The sequence below is a fragment of the Peromyscus maniculatus genome, chromosome 1, assembly GCF_049852395.1.
Source record: "Peromyscus maniculatus bairdii isolate BWxNUB_F1_BW_parent chromosome 1, HU_Pman_BW_mat_3.1, whole genome shotgun sequence".
Classification (NCBI taxonomy): domain Eukaryota; kingdom Metazoa; phylum Chordata; class Mammalia; order Rodentia; family Cricetidae; genus Peromyscus; species Peromyscus maniculatus.
Genome location: NC_134852.1, coordinates 188,029,005 through 188,044,203, shown reverse-complemented (window position 1 = coordinate 188,044,203; position 15,199 = coordinate 188,029,005).

The following is a 15,199-nucleotide window of genomic DNA, read 5'->3' as shown; positions in this document are numbered from 1 at the left end:
CAAGTCCAGCTTGATTCCTCCAAGTTCTATGTCCAAAGTGTGTGGTGCCTTCAGCAATGAACTGTTTTTTATTCTTCTTTCATACATCCCAACCCCAGTTTCCCTCCCTCAACTCTCCCCAGACCCCCTTCCTACCTCCTCTTTTCTCCAGATCCACTTCTCCTCCATTTCCTGTCAGAACAGACAGGCCTCCTAGGGATATCAATCAAACAGCATAACATCTTATCTTCAAATTTCAAGAGACAACTCATGGCAATGGGAATAGGCTGTACTGTGTTGGGGGTCTTTTGGACACCCCGACCAAGAACTTGAGAACAGGTTTCTCATGCCTAGTACTGGGGGTTTTGTTAGATAGTTTATGGTTGTTGTGGTGATCATTCTCACTTTAAATGACATAACTTCATTTAAACTATGTATCTACATATTATATAAAATTTTGATTTTACATAAATAATGATTCCCTAAGTCCTTTGCATACAACCTTAGTGTTGTTTATACCTCCACCTTACCTCTCCTTGGTCCTTTTACTTCTTTCTCATGACTTTAACTGACACTCCATGAGTTTGATTTTTCAGTCTATTTCTCTCTGTTGTTCAGGTTGAGTATGTTCTGTGGTTTAATTTTCAGCTTCGCTGATTCTTCCCCTATCCTCATCACTCTGCTGTTGGACTTTTCCAGTGAGTTTTAGAATTTTGTTTATTATAGGCTTTATCTCTAAAACTTCTATTTGGTTCTTCTGTGTAGGTTGTTCCTTTCCTTGATTTTGTATATCCTCTCTTGGTTCCAGCATGCTCCTGAATAGTTATTGAAACATTTCTTCGGGATGGCCTATTTAACATTTTTATCAGATACTTTCAACATTTGTATCATATTGGTGTATATTGATTTTCTTTTTTCATTTGGTTTAATATCTTTTCTGGTCTTGGGATAAATGATTTTTCCATTGAGGGACTGCCTTGTGGCACATAATACACTGGATTTCACTTATCTAGTTTATCTGACCAGACAACACTTTTAAAAATATGGAGATTGAGAGTTCCAGGCAAACAAACTCAAAGCTGCAAGTCATCTTAAAGCTTCATGCTGCTGTTTGTAAAGAGCTTCTTCTGTCACGTTTCAGTGATAAAGCAAGCTGAAGTGTTAGGTTGGATTTATGAAAAGGGTAAATCAAACATGGTGTCTAGTTACATAACATGACAAACCCATCTTACAAAAGAACCTACAGGGTGGGTAGCATGGTCGTGGTCGCCTTCACCAATAATCTGCCCCATTATTTACCTTAAGGAATCTTGGATTACTTTTCCCCCACTAATTATTTTGAATTGTTTCCCCAATTTGTTACACTAAAATACTATTTCCTTTAGTAGCCAAAAAGGTAAAAAAAATTGCAAGTGTCAAAAGGTGAATGCTTTGCAAGTGAAATTCAACAGCTGTGACTTTTGCTTTTTAAAAATGTAATTGATTAAAGTTAATACCTGGGGTATGGTAAAGGTCCCTGTCTATATCATTTGTCCTGGTCATACAATTTAAAGCCCATTAAGATTTTTTTCTCTTTATACCTTGTAGCCTTGTCTTTGCATGGGTACACACCATGCAGATTCTTACAGACTTCTCACTTGCAGGGCCTTTTTGGAGTCAGATGTCAACTTTAATTGACATAGGTGGGGCATATACCCAGTTCTGTGTTGCTAAGTTTCCATAGAAATAGAAACTCTTTTATTGCATGTGCTATTGGGGTGGGGGCAAAGAAATGTAAGGAGTAACTCTAGGGTCTCCTTAGGTGTATATTTGACCCTATAGAGAGAGCAGAAATTATTTAGTTGGGTGGTGGTTGCTCACACACAGAATGGGCATTAGAACAATGTGTTAAGTGTTAAGAACCATGATCAAACTTCACAAATCCAAACTATGGAGGAGGACTTGGGATGCATCTTATTGCTTCTCAGATCAGTTGTAACACCGTATCCTCATGAAGTATAGGAGCACTTTCAGAGTTATTCCCCACATGACTTTTAGTTTCTTATCCATAAGATGGGAATGGTATCTACAAGTCAGAATGTTGGAAGTGAGATAAAAATATCTAGGCTTCCAGTGGCCACCAAGGCATTTATGAGATTTAATACAATGATAAATGTTAAAAGAACACTTTAAATTTCATGATACTGCTCAATTACTGTTACTTAAAAAAAAAATTCCTGGTCCAGGTCCTCTGGATAAGTGAGACAGTTGTTTAGCTTGAACTGTTTAGGGGGGCCCCAGGCAGTGAGACCAGGACCTGTCTTTAGTGCATGAGCCGGCTTTTTTGAACCTAGTACCTATCCTGAGATACTTTGCTCAGCTTTGGTACAAGGAAGAGGGTATTGGACGTGCCCCAACTGAAGTTACCAGGCTCTGCTGACTCCCCAGGGGAGACCTTGCTTTGGAGGAGGTAGGAATGGGTGGTGGATTGGGGAGGAAAGCTGAGGGTGGGGTTGGAGGAGGGAGGACAGGGGAAATCCATGGTTGATATGTAAAACAAATAGAAAATCTTTTAATAAAAAGAAAAAATCCTGTGCTGTTTCCTTTTCAATATTCAAAAATGAAGAAACTTAGATTTACAGAAATTAGGCAGTTTGCCAGTTAAGTAAGCAGTGGGAGTTGGCTTTAAATTGTAACTGTCTCCTAGTTCAGTAGTCTTCACATTTCTATTATGATTTCAAAATATTTTATGGCTTTGAGACATTCTCTAGAATTTAGAGTCTAGATGCTTGTGATGATACTAAACTGCCAGGCCTTGTGTCTCATTCAGGGTGTGGAAATAAAGTTGCATGTTTACCATCACAGAGTCTACTTGAGCCACAGGTGCACAAGGCTCAAGGCCAGGTCCAGCATCCATTTTTGCAATGGTTCAAAACAACACTCGCTTAGATGGGCACTGTCCCTGTCTGTTTTCACACAGAGTGACAGAGTTAAATATCTATTATGGAGGGGTGGTGTACCAGCTTAACCTAAAATATTGATTAACTGTCTTTCTACAGAAAACTTTTTGTGATCCTTGACTTCTTTCATCATCTCCCAAACTACAGAAGCAATGCCTCCAAATGATGAAATTCCACATTTCATGAATGCCACCACCAGTTATTCTTTGTCCCCAGCTGAATCAATGTAGACAAATGGAAGTCTTTAACTTTTGCTTATTTTCTCCCCACAAGAATCTTGGGCTTCCTGAACACTGGATGCATTTATTCCTAGAAGGCCCTCTGACCCTAATTTAATAAACATTAAAATAGAAAGGAGAGGGTGTTAGGAAATCTACCAATCAGCATGTTTACTGAAAGAATGATAAAATGGAAAAGTCACAAAAAGGAATCTACTCCTTGCAGGTTAGGTGCTGGTTGGTAATTAGAAGAGACACTGAGTAGTAGTTTAAATATGCTGAGGACTGAGCCATACTGGACTGCAGGTGTGGATTTGTGCTGAACAGGACAAGGTCACAGAGAGATCAAATAAATCAAGAGGCATCATTTAGAAAGTTCATATTAGTATCTGAGACCTGGAGCCTAAATATACACACCAAGTACATCCTTGCTTCACTAAGAAAAATTACAAAGACTAGACTGCACTGTTCATCTTGATCTTTGGGGCCCTGATTTAAGCCCATCTTCTTATGTCTTCATGGCTAAATGTAGGGTTGATGCTGCTCCCATTTAACCTAACAGAGCAGTGGCCTCAGGAGGCCAAGCCAAGTTATGGAGGCTGTTAAGAGTAAGAGTAAGTTCACCAAAGGCAGGAGTTCAGAGGGCGAGGCTCGCAAACTGCTCTGCCTTTGTGCTTTCTTTGTGTTCTCTCTGCATGAAGAGGGCAGTGTTAGGTCTGCATAGATCTGTAAGTGATAAAAGCCAAAAAGCTTAGGCTTGTCATCTATGGTATTTTATAGTTCATTTCACCTGCAAATAGTTTTTCTTCCAAAGACAATTCAAAACATAGACTAAAATTATAAAATAGCTAATAGGCAGGCTGGTGTGTTATCAGGAAGGCATACTTGAAGGAATTTAAATTAATTTACCATACTTTATGCCAGTAACAAGGTAAAGAGCTAAGATCAGAGCATAGGGTCTGAGGATCTGTGAGTACAGGGTGCAGCTGTTAGCAGCCTGCACCTCAGGCAGCACTTGGGATACTGTAGGGAAGCCAGACATGAAGAAAAGGAAGCCCAGCATCAATGCTGGCCCTTTCCCATCCAGTTTTTATTTCTCAGAGCAGTACCTCTTCATATAAAAGAATCAGGATGCAATTTTTACAGTTGAAAATTATTTTTACAGGTGAGGCATGGAGTTACCAATATGTCAAATGGATTTTGACATATAAAAGATAAACAGCTCTGAGGTACACAGCACGAATTAAGGAGTGTTAAATGAAGGGTCAAGACCAGGGCTCCCCAATGCCTAGCCTCACAGAGCTGCTTTCATTTTTGTTGGAAGTTCTAACATGTTGAGATTTCTCTTGACAGTGTAGTGGGGTTACATCTTAACTTTTATGAACTTAAATATTTAAGCAGTGGAAAGACAGAGAAAAAGAGAATTTGACTATTGCAAGTGATTCCATCTATCTGAGATGAGAAAAAAATGTCATGACTTCTTGGTGCGTTTCAACCTCCATTAGAGCTCTATCTATCTATATTTTTTAAATGAGCACCTAACCATGTTAAGTGGCTTTAAACAGTTAATTAACTTTTTTAAAAAATATGAACGTGGAGTTAATTAACATAGATCTTGGAATAGATTGCCACTGACTTCTCTCCCTCCCAAACTCTAGCTATCAGTTCAACACTGAGGGGAAGGAGTAATGCAATTGGACTTCCTGCAGCTGGTGCTATAGTTGATAGGCAAAGACATTTTCAGCTGTCATTTGCCCAGTTTCCTGACCGAGAAAATACTGTCTTCGGAGTTTCCACCTAAGTTGCTGCTCCCTGAATCCACTACCATGGTGGCAGCAATATAGTGAAGCTGTAGACCATTGTCTCTGGTGTCAGAAAAATTCATATTGCTTGGTGGTTCCATGTGTAATTTCGATTATTGGATCATATTGATACAAAATGTTAACATAATTCCTTTTCTATGTTAAGCACTTGAATGGTGTCTATTAATATAGTTACTATAACAGAACTATTCAAAGAAATTTTAATGTAATATGAGCCAAATCTAGTAAAGAGCTGGTGATTTTGACAATGCATGCTCTTCATGTTTCATCTTCCTTTACACAATAACAAAATTGGGTTGTGTGATGTCCGTGAAGATCTAGAATACTGCTGATGATCATGTCGATGTGCCCATTTATTTCCTTCATCATTGTCAGTGCATAGCAAATCATCCCAAGTCCTAAGAGCTTACGAACAAGTATTTATGCCACAAGCTTGATTTGGTAGGTAGTCTGGTTTGCTGTGGGCTCATCCTTTGTCTGTGATCAGCACTGGGTTGGACAGACTGCTCTTGACTGGGATCCTACATTCAGGGACAATCCTGGCTTGTACATTTGGACTTCCTTTTAGCAGACTAGCTTGGGGCTGTTCATGTGGTAGTAGGGTTCTGTGAAGGACTGGCACACAATGCCGTTTGAAGTTTAAGCTCAGTAGTGTCTATGTCCTTTTCACTAAAGCAGCACACAAGCCTGCCCTAGAGCCAAGAGGTAAAAGACAGAGGTAAAAGACAGAGGTAAAAGACAGGTTAACTCCTCATTCTTGAGGAGTTAACCTGCCAAGTTGTATTTTTAAATGAAGTTTTTGTTATTTTCAGTGCCTTGATTTTTGTCAGTGGGGCCAGGTGTTTTAACTAGGCAAATATAACTGCTCCATGGGAGATCTTATGTCCTCTGGTACTTGATGAAGGCTGACACTGGCAGGCCACTGTGTTTTTCTTATTCTATTTTTCCCTAACAGGATTCTTAAAATTGAGATTAAAAAAGAGAGAGCAATCTGGTTTTATTAGAACTTCAGTTGGAAAGGCAATGCTGCACTTCAGATCTTCAGTCAAGCCCTGTGTCTGTTTATTCACAGAACAGGGGCCATGGAGACATGAACTGAATCTGAAAATAAGGTTGCTCAAAAATGCAAGATAAACTTACACAGGGAATTTTGCATCCCACAGTACAGTACTGTTTGCTGTTTTCCTTAGACTTGGTAGATGTGGTGGCTATGGCAGTGTTGTTGTTGTTGTTATTGTTGTTGTTGTTATTGTTTGGTGGGGGAGAATGAATAATCAAACAGTGTGCAGCAGTTCTGGACAGGACAGTAGCTCACTTCACTGGGTGAAATCATGAGTTGAATGATATTCTTCTGGATGCTGACGCTGGTGGTACAGATGCTGGTTTGGTCAGATGGGGGGTGATCTATCAGCTCTAAAGTTTAATGACACTATGACATATGTTCAGTGTCACTAAAGGCACAACAAACAGACGCAGAAGTTACTCAACTACTAACTGTCCTGTTTGGTGGTTAACTTTGGTTTTATTCTCTTTTTCCTTCTTTCCTGCCCTGCTTGGGGAATTACATGGGCATGTCTTATTGTTTAGTTTCACTTTATCTATTGGCTGGTTGGTTATACCTGTCTATTTTTTTCTCTTGATTTCCCTAAAGATTTCAATGTATAAACACTTTCTTCCTCCTCCACCTCTTCTTCACTTTCCTTCTCTTTTTCTTCTCTTCCTTGAGTTGATACTATACCATCTCATGGATGATGTTGCTTCCTTGCATTTCTTTAAGTGCACTTACTGAACCTCAATAACCTTATTCATAAGTTGCCTTATGAATTTCACCTATAATTTGTGTCCTTTGATATAATTTGGACTATATCTATGAGATAATGTTATGGCCTTTACTCTAAATAATGATGTATACTTTAAGGAATTCAAGGAAGAAAAGCAGGTGGCCACATTTTGGCTTTTTATTCCTAAAAATGTAAGTTATATTGATGTTGTCAGTTGAATAATGCCTCACTTTTGTATTAGCTTATATGTCAAATTTGGACTTTCCAGATATGATTAAAATTATATGATTGGTAGTTTTTTTAAACCTAAACTACTCTGTGGCACTTATTTAATGAGAGGGTGTAGTGGGTAGCCATTCCAGCTTTGATCTGAAAGTTCCATCCCCCATTGAGGCTTCAGTAACTATCACGCCTACAAGGTGAGACCAAGAGAGGGCCCTGAAGACCTGAGATTGGGATGGGACACACCATGCTCTCTTGTTTCCTAGACCTGGACGATAGAGGTAGACCAAGAGGAGTTCTCCAGAGAACACCGCCAGACTGTGCTGTGTCTTTTTCAGAACCTGCCACCTACCTATTCCTTCATTTGTAAGTTACCCACTAAATAAATCTTCCTTTTAACTATGTGGAGTGGCCTTAATAATTTCACCAATAAGAGGGTTCATGTCACGAGAGCAAGAGATCAAATTAGCAATGTGCCAACAGAAGCAAAGATTGGTGTGAAGTGTATACAAGCCAAGGAATCTGGCAGGCAACAGAATCTGGAAAAAGCAGAGAAGAGATTCTCCCTTATGCTGCCTCCATAAAAAGTAATGCCTGCTGCCGATGCATTGATTTTATTCTCATTTCCTACTTTTTACTCCAGCAATGTAAGGCAATAAATTCGAGCTACTTAATTGATGAAAGTTTGTTGCATATATATGTATATATGCATATGAGATAAAAAAGTCATAGGAGAAAATATGTAATGGAATTTTTTCAAGATACTTTTTTTCCCCAAATAGTAACAAGGATAAATGATTAAAGTCGCTGGGTAAAACTTTATAACACGTGAGTGCACTGCCTTTATGTGACTTTGCAAAGTCCTTTTAAATTCCAACTTGGTTGACCTACCCATTCATAATGGTTATTGTCTTCCTCTAAATAACTGCTTTATTCATATAAGTCTTGGATAATTTGTGCTTTGATGAGACCAATTCTGTCTCTGCAGGTTTGATTTTGTATCATCTCATCTTGGTCTATTCTATGTTGATTTAAAAATTGTCCTTAGAGATCAAACCCATTTCCAATCTTTCTGGATGATTTGGTATGAACTCATTCTGGATTCCACACACTAAGGCTAGTCATGAAGAATATATTTAAAGAAATATATCATCCCATGAACTGAAAACTCTCTTGTTCAGCATACAAAACAGAAAAACTGGCAGCTACTTGTATCTAGGTGATGCTCAGAGGACAGAGTGCCAGTACTGTTCATCTAGATGGAATTACACATTTCCCTACTACACATATTACTTCTTATTGCAAGAAGGAAATCAGCTTTAACATTAAAGAACAGCAAGCTGATGTTTCTTACTTTCACCTCTGCAATAAACCACATACTTCTTTATTTTGTATTGTAACAACTTAATTTTGATGTACAAATACTACATACATGTAAGGTGAGTGAATTCATGTTTCGATACATGTTGTGAGGTGATTTATACTTCTGGTTAATTAACATAGCTATCATACCTATATAGTTAGCATTTTGAGGAGAATTTTATGAGGAGAAATTATAGCAAAAGTCTTCAATGTCATAAATTACAGTGTTCTATTAACACTCCCTTGTATCACTGTGTGGTTGAACAACAGAGCACCCTATTTTATGAATTACAACTCCTGAGACACTTACAGGAAAAACTGATGGAGCTGAACCAGAACATAACTCCAAAGGTTTGTAATGTGCAAATGCACACATGTATGGTTTGCTAGCAATACAAAATAACTCTGTTTCTTCATTTTTTCCTTTTATTTTATTTTACAATACCATTCAGTTCTACATATCAGCCATGGATTCCCTTGTTCTCCCCCCTCCCGCCCCCTTCCTCTTCCCCCCAGCCCACCCCCCATTCCTACCTCCTCCAGGGCAAAGGCTCCCCCGAGGACTGAGATCGACCTGGTAGACTCAGTCCAGGCAGGTCCAGTCCCCTCCTCCCAGACTGAGCCAAGTGTCCCTGCATAAGCCCCAGGTTTCAGACAGCCAACTCATGCAATGAGCACAGGACCCGGTCCCACTGCCTAGATGCCTCCCAAACAGATCAAACCAATCAACTGTCTCACCTATTCAGAGGGCCTGATCCAGTTGGGGCCCCTCAGCCTTTGGTTCATAGTTCATGTGTTTCCATTCGTTTGGCTATTTGTCCCTGTGCTTTATCCAACCTTGCTTTCAACAATTCTCGCTCATATAAACTCTCCTCTTTCTCACTAATTAGACTCCCAGCGCTCCACCCGGGGCTTAGCCATGGATGTCTGCATCCAGATTGCTCAGTACTTGGATGGGGTTTCTGGCACCACAAGAGCACTTGCTCAGCTATGTTCATATCAGCATTGTTTGTAATAGCCAAAACCTGGAAACAACCTAGATGCCCTTCAACTGAAGAATGGATAAATAAATTGTGGCACATATACACTATGGAATACTACTCAGCAGGGAAAAACAATAACATCATGAGGTTTGCAGGCAAATGGATGGATCTAGAAAAAAATCATCCTGAGTGAGGTAACCCAGACTCAGAAAGACAAATATGGTATGTACTCACTCATAGGAGGATACTAGATGTGGAACAAGAATGACTGGACTGCTACTCACATCACCAGTGAGGCTACCTGGAAAACAGGACCCCAAGAAAGACACAGAGATCACCCAATGACAGAGAAATGGATGAGATCTACATGAACAGCCTGGACATGAGTGGGAGCAATGAATGGCGAGGGTCGAGGGAAAGAGAGCAGGAGATCCAACCTGGATCAAGAACAGAGAGGGAGAACAAGGAATAGGAGACCATGGTAAATGAAGACCACATGAGAAAAGGAAGAAACAAAGTGCTAAAGAGGCCCACAGAAATCCACAAAGATACCCCCACAAAAGACTGCTGGCAATGGCCAAGAGACAGCTGGGACTGACCTACTCTGGTGATGGGATGGCCAAACACCCTAATAGTTGTGCCAGAAACCCTGTCCTTTATTTCTTTTCTTACCTCTATCCAGATGTATTCCTTCTGTCTCTCTTGTTGTCTTCCTTCTAACTAACTTCATTTTGTCCCTTATAGCTTATCTAACCCAGCGAAACCGTTCAAGCAGTATACAAATTACAATGTGATTACATTCTACTTTTTAAGTGAATGATGACAATGAATTACACGTATAAAACAACATGTTTTCCATATCCCTTGTATGATTAAGCATTTTACGTATTACAGGTGAAAAACAAATTATCCCAAGAACCCACATACATTCATATCCAAGCAACTTGTTATAGATTAACAAATTGTAAGCAAGCAGGATATTTTTCTCAGGTGGTTCTTTTACTGGCAGACTGCACTTAGTGGTCACAAAGAAAGGAACAATAACTTTATGACTTAACTTGAAAGGTAATCTTATAAGGAGTCTTAGAATCACAAATCTAAACTTTGATATATGAATCAGTCATTTCTATTTTAAATCCTCAAGGTGCATACCCATTCCTCATCAGTTTTTATATCAGAAAGCTGAGGGCAGAAAGGGGCACAGGAACCATCATCTTTGATCACTAACCCATCCTAACAAGAAAGGCACATCAGCTGCTTTGTTCTTGTTCCTTGACCTTAAGGAGTCCCTCAGTCAGCCATGTGCCTTTGTAAACTTTAGATGGTTTCTTCAGGTTTTTTTTTGCCTCAAAACTATTAACAAATACATCTTAATTTAACCTTAAGTCATTTTTAAAGCTTTGTGTTAGCTATAACACACACCGAAACCTGTGAACACATCTCTCAACATTAAGATTAAAAGAACTTGAGCCAGCTAGGCTTCTGGGACTCAATTCTAGTGTTAGAACTTGTGAACCTCTTGCAAAGACACTTTGACTTTTATGTGATTCTCTCAGGAACATCTTGAACCTTCAGAATAGAGAGCTTTGTCTGTGCCTCAAGAACTGTCTGTTAGTTCCTTGTCAGGGCATCCCTTCCCAGGACATAAGTGATATGCTGTCCAGCTCACCAAGGGGAAATGAAACAGAGGCAAGAACAGGTCTGGACAGGCTCAGTTCGCTGTGGGTTTCCCAAGGGGTTCTTCATTTTTGGTCTTCAGCCTCATTCAAAAGGCATCTTATACTTCAGTTTTCTTCTTTTCCATGATTAGAACCAAAAAACTCCAGGAAGAAAAAGCACAAGTTTTCCTGCCATGCACTTTTCTACTCAGGATTTGAAATTGCTCAATTATCAATCAAGAAACGACAGTTTTTCCCCTTTTTCCTCTAACCCTCTTGGCTTTCTTCCCCAATCATCTAACATTAAATGCATGGACTTAGCTAGTCTCTGAAATTTATAATTCCCACTCTCCTTTTGCAACAGATTCAAAGTTGCTTCTAACTAAAGGCCCTTTCTGAAACATTGGAAAATAGTAATTCCCAAATATAACTTTCCACAGTGACTCCTGTGTAGGTATGTGCTCATCCAAGCTGCTTTGTGACCCAGTCGCTACACCCACATGAAGGAAAATATAATTTTATAGCCATGAAAATAAGTTCTCAAAACCCACAAAGTAATTGGAAACTAGCTAAGGTGCTGTTCTGGAGCTATTTTCTCAGAACCAAAATTTCTCTTCTATAGAAGGAGGAAAGCTAAGAAAGTATCAGGACACAGGAGACCCCTTCCTGAAGTTTTGTAAGTAATGGGCAGTTGCTGGGGAAGAGGAGACTTCAGCGTAACTGCCTACAAGTAGAGCAGGTAGCTTCAGAGAAGCAACTTTCACGAGTTCCTAACAGTTGCATACAGCTGTCTCTGAGTGACTCATGCTCCTTTAAGTAACCCCAGGGACTCATTGGTTCATAAGCTATATTTGGATGGAATCATTTCTTTGTTCTTTCGTAGTGCTCTATGTGTATGTGGGGGAATAGACATTTGTTCACCATCCTTAGGAAAACTCGTACAACAATTGTTTGTACTAATTCATTAAAATTTTCATCATTTTCTTTTAAAATGTCATTGTTGCTATTTTTGATAGGTAGAATAATATCTCCCACAAACATGTCTACGTCCTAACCTCAAGCACTAGACAATGTGCTAACTTCCACGGCAAAAAGGGACTCTCCTGATAGGACCAAGCTAAAAGTCTTGAGATGGGAGTGAACCTAGTCTATCAAGATGGGAAACTCAAAGGGTGCTTACAAGAATAAGGCCAAAGGACCCAAATGAGAAGCAGGTATGAGGATGGAAGCAAGGGTTTGGAGTGATGGAGGAAGGAGCCATAGCCAAGAAATGCAGGAAGACTTTGTGACCTGAAAGGTACCCAGGATGAAATAGTTTTGCTGAAACCTTAACTTTAGTTTACAGAAATTTATTTTTATACCTCAACTTTAAAAACTATAAAAAAAAAAACCTTAAAGAAACTTGTGAAATTTATTTTCGTTTTTGTTTTGAGACAGTGTCTCACTATGTAGCCATGGTTGACATGGAACTCACTAAGTAGACTTAGCGGGCCCAGAATTCAGAGATCTGCTTGCCTCTGTTTCTAGAGTGCTGGGATTAAAGGTGTACACCACCAGGCTTGGTAAATTTATGTTGTTTTAAGCCACTAAATTTGTTGAAATCTTTCTATGGCAACCATAAGAAAACAGCCACCATTCTATGGATATCTTATTTATTATTGTAGAATTAATTGTATGTAACTGCTCTAGCCATCACTGTCAAAACAATAAGTTGTAATTCTTTAATTTTTATTTACTTCTTTGTCTTTTACACTCTAAGTGCTACCACTATCAATGCAGTAGATGTTTAGAAGTGTAGGGGAAAGGTTTTAAAGGCTGAGAGTAGATTATCATTTGGGAGGTCATGTCCTCCTTTTTGCTTCTTGGGGGAGAACTTCATAGTTAAACAGCATTTTCTAGTAACGTTTGTGGTTACCATTTCATTCTGTGAGTCAGACATGTATAAAGTTCCATTTTTTATCCTTTGTATTTATAACTCTAGATATGTTTTTCTAGTTTTGGATTTTGTATACTTATAGTAGATATCATATGGGATTATGAAGATTGTCTGAAATAAAAATGAATGTAAATGCTCATAGGGTTCTTACTACATGGTGACTGCTGTGTATTCAATGAATGCTACTCACTAGGGTTAAGGCTGCAGTAGATATGGACATGGCCCACATGTTTATTTGTTATGATTGCCTCCTGACACATTATGGGTAAACCTTCATAATTTAGATAATAGTTAACCTGTACTCATTCATCAACCAGATGAAAAGAATTCTGCAAAGGAGAGTAGGGTATCTTACAGGTATTTACTCTTACTTAAAAACTGTCTCTCTTAGGAGTGAGATGTGTTCACAGCTCTGGCTACATGGGACAAATAACTGCCACTGCACAACATGCTGATGTGTGCTTAATGTGTGAGATGTGATTCTTAAACTGATCTTAATCTCCAAGCAAAAAATAGCCTTCTTGAGTTCATCACAGAAAATTGAAGTTGTAGATGGAAAATAGTTTCAGCATTAGATATATTTATGCTGTTTGCCAACTGAAACCTCAGCTGATTTCAAGAGCATTTTTCTATTTTTCTCATTTTTCTGAGATAGAGAGGCAATACTTCATTAGCCCACAATACATTTCCTATCACTTTCCTAGTTTGCAAATTGTAGGCATGGAGACCCACTTACAAGATAGGAGACATACAGAAAAGAAGGAAGGCATCACAAACATGCACAATCCCAGTCTCTCTATGCAGGAAGTGCTGGCAGCTCCAACTAGATGCCCATTCACACTAAATCCCACTGTTACTCTTTTATGTTGCCGTAATTCTAGTGAAATTGTAGAATGGCTCTGGATTAAGATTATGCCATGTTCTTTTTTTTTTTTTTGACGGGGGCGGGGAGCGGTGTTTAGAGACAGGATTTCTCTGTGTAGTTTTGGTGCCTGTCCTGGATCTTGCTCTGTAGACCAGGCCGGCCTCAAACTCACAGAGATCTGCCTGGCTTTGCTGCCAGAGTGCTGGGATTAAAGTTATGCGCCACTGCCGCCCGGCTATCCCATGTTCTTATCCCACTTTTATCATCACATATTTTATGTTACAACATAATAATTTTAACAAATAAACAGAATGTTATCTCCTTTGTTGTGGAGAAAGTTAACCATAAATAGTTTAGTTTAAGTAATTTGTCCGAAGTCTACAGAGTAAAAGGTGACAAGCCAGGACTCACATTCAAGTTATTTTAGCTATGTGATTTGTTCTCTTTCCTCCTCTTCCTCTTTTATCTCTGTTTACTCCTCCTCTTCCTTTTTCTCCTCTTTTTCTTCCTTTCTTCCTCCACATCCTCCTCTTCCCCTATCTCCTTCCTCCTTTCTTCTCCTCTTTCTTAGAATATTAACCGTACAAAAAACAATGGGTTCACAGTGAAGTTTTCATATGTGTACATAACATACTTTGATCGTATTCACTGCTTTATTACTCTCCCTGGCCCCTGTCCTCTCTTACTCTTTCTTTCCTCCTCCAAGAGTCCTCTCCCCTACTTTCAGGGTGACTTGTGTTCTTAAACCTCAGTGTATGCCCTTGTCACCTCCTTAGACTTGCAAAACTGACTCCATGACTTGTGGGAACACAACCCATGGGAGAGGAAGGTTCTGGGCTCAGCTGTTATGGATTTTCAGATACCTCTTCTGATTCCCAGTAGTGACAGAGATGCTGGCTCTAAGAAACAATGACACCAAGATCAAAGAACAGAGAAAGAGGGAATCATGCAAGAAAGAGGCTGATGCAAATGTCCAACCTACTGAACCTCAAACAGAACTAATTGTCAGTATCAATGCTTCACTGAGTCCCCACTGACTGGACAGACATCTCACTAGAACCAGGTGGTCATTAACAGAATCATGTCCCCACTTGTCATTTTTCTGTACCAACAAGAGAGCATCTAGTTAGGACAGGAGATTGCTAAGAATTAAAATCATGGTTTTAACCAGCATCCTGAAGAGTGGGACAGTGTCAGTTAGTGACTTTCCATCCTGGCTGCACATTAGAATCACCCTAGGAGACTTATGCCTTGACACTGCCCACAGATGATCTAATTTAATTGGAGTCTGAGAATAAATAGTTTTGTAAGTTCTTCAGTTGAGTCTAGTTTGAGCATATAGGTATGAATCATTCTGATGAGTCTTTTTTGTTTGTTTGTTTCTTTGGAAGGAGAGGGTCTTCCCCTAGCAGCACTGTCTGGAAACAAAAATC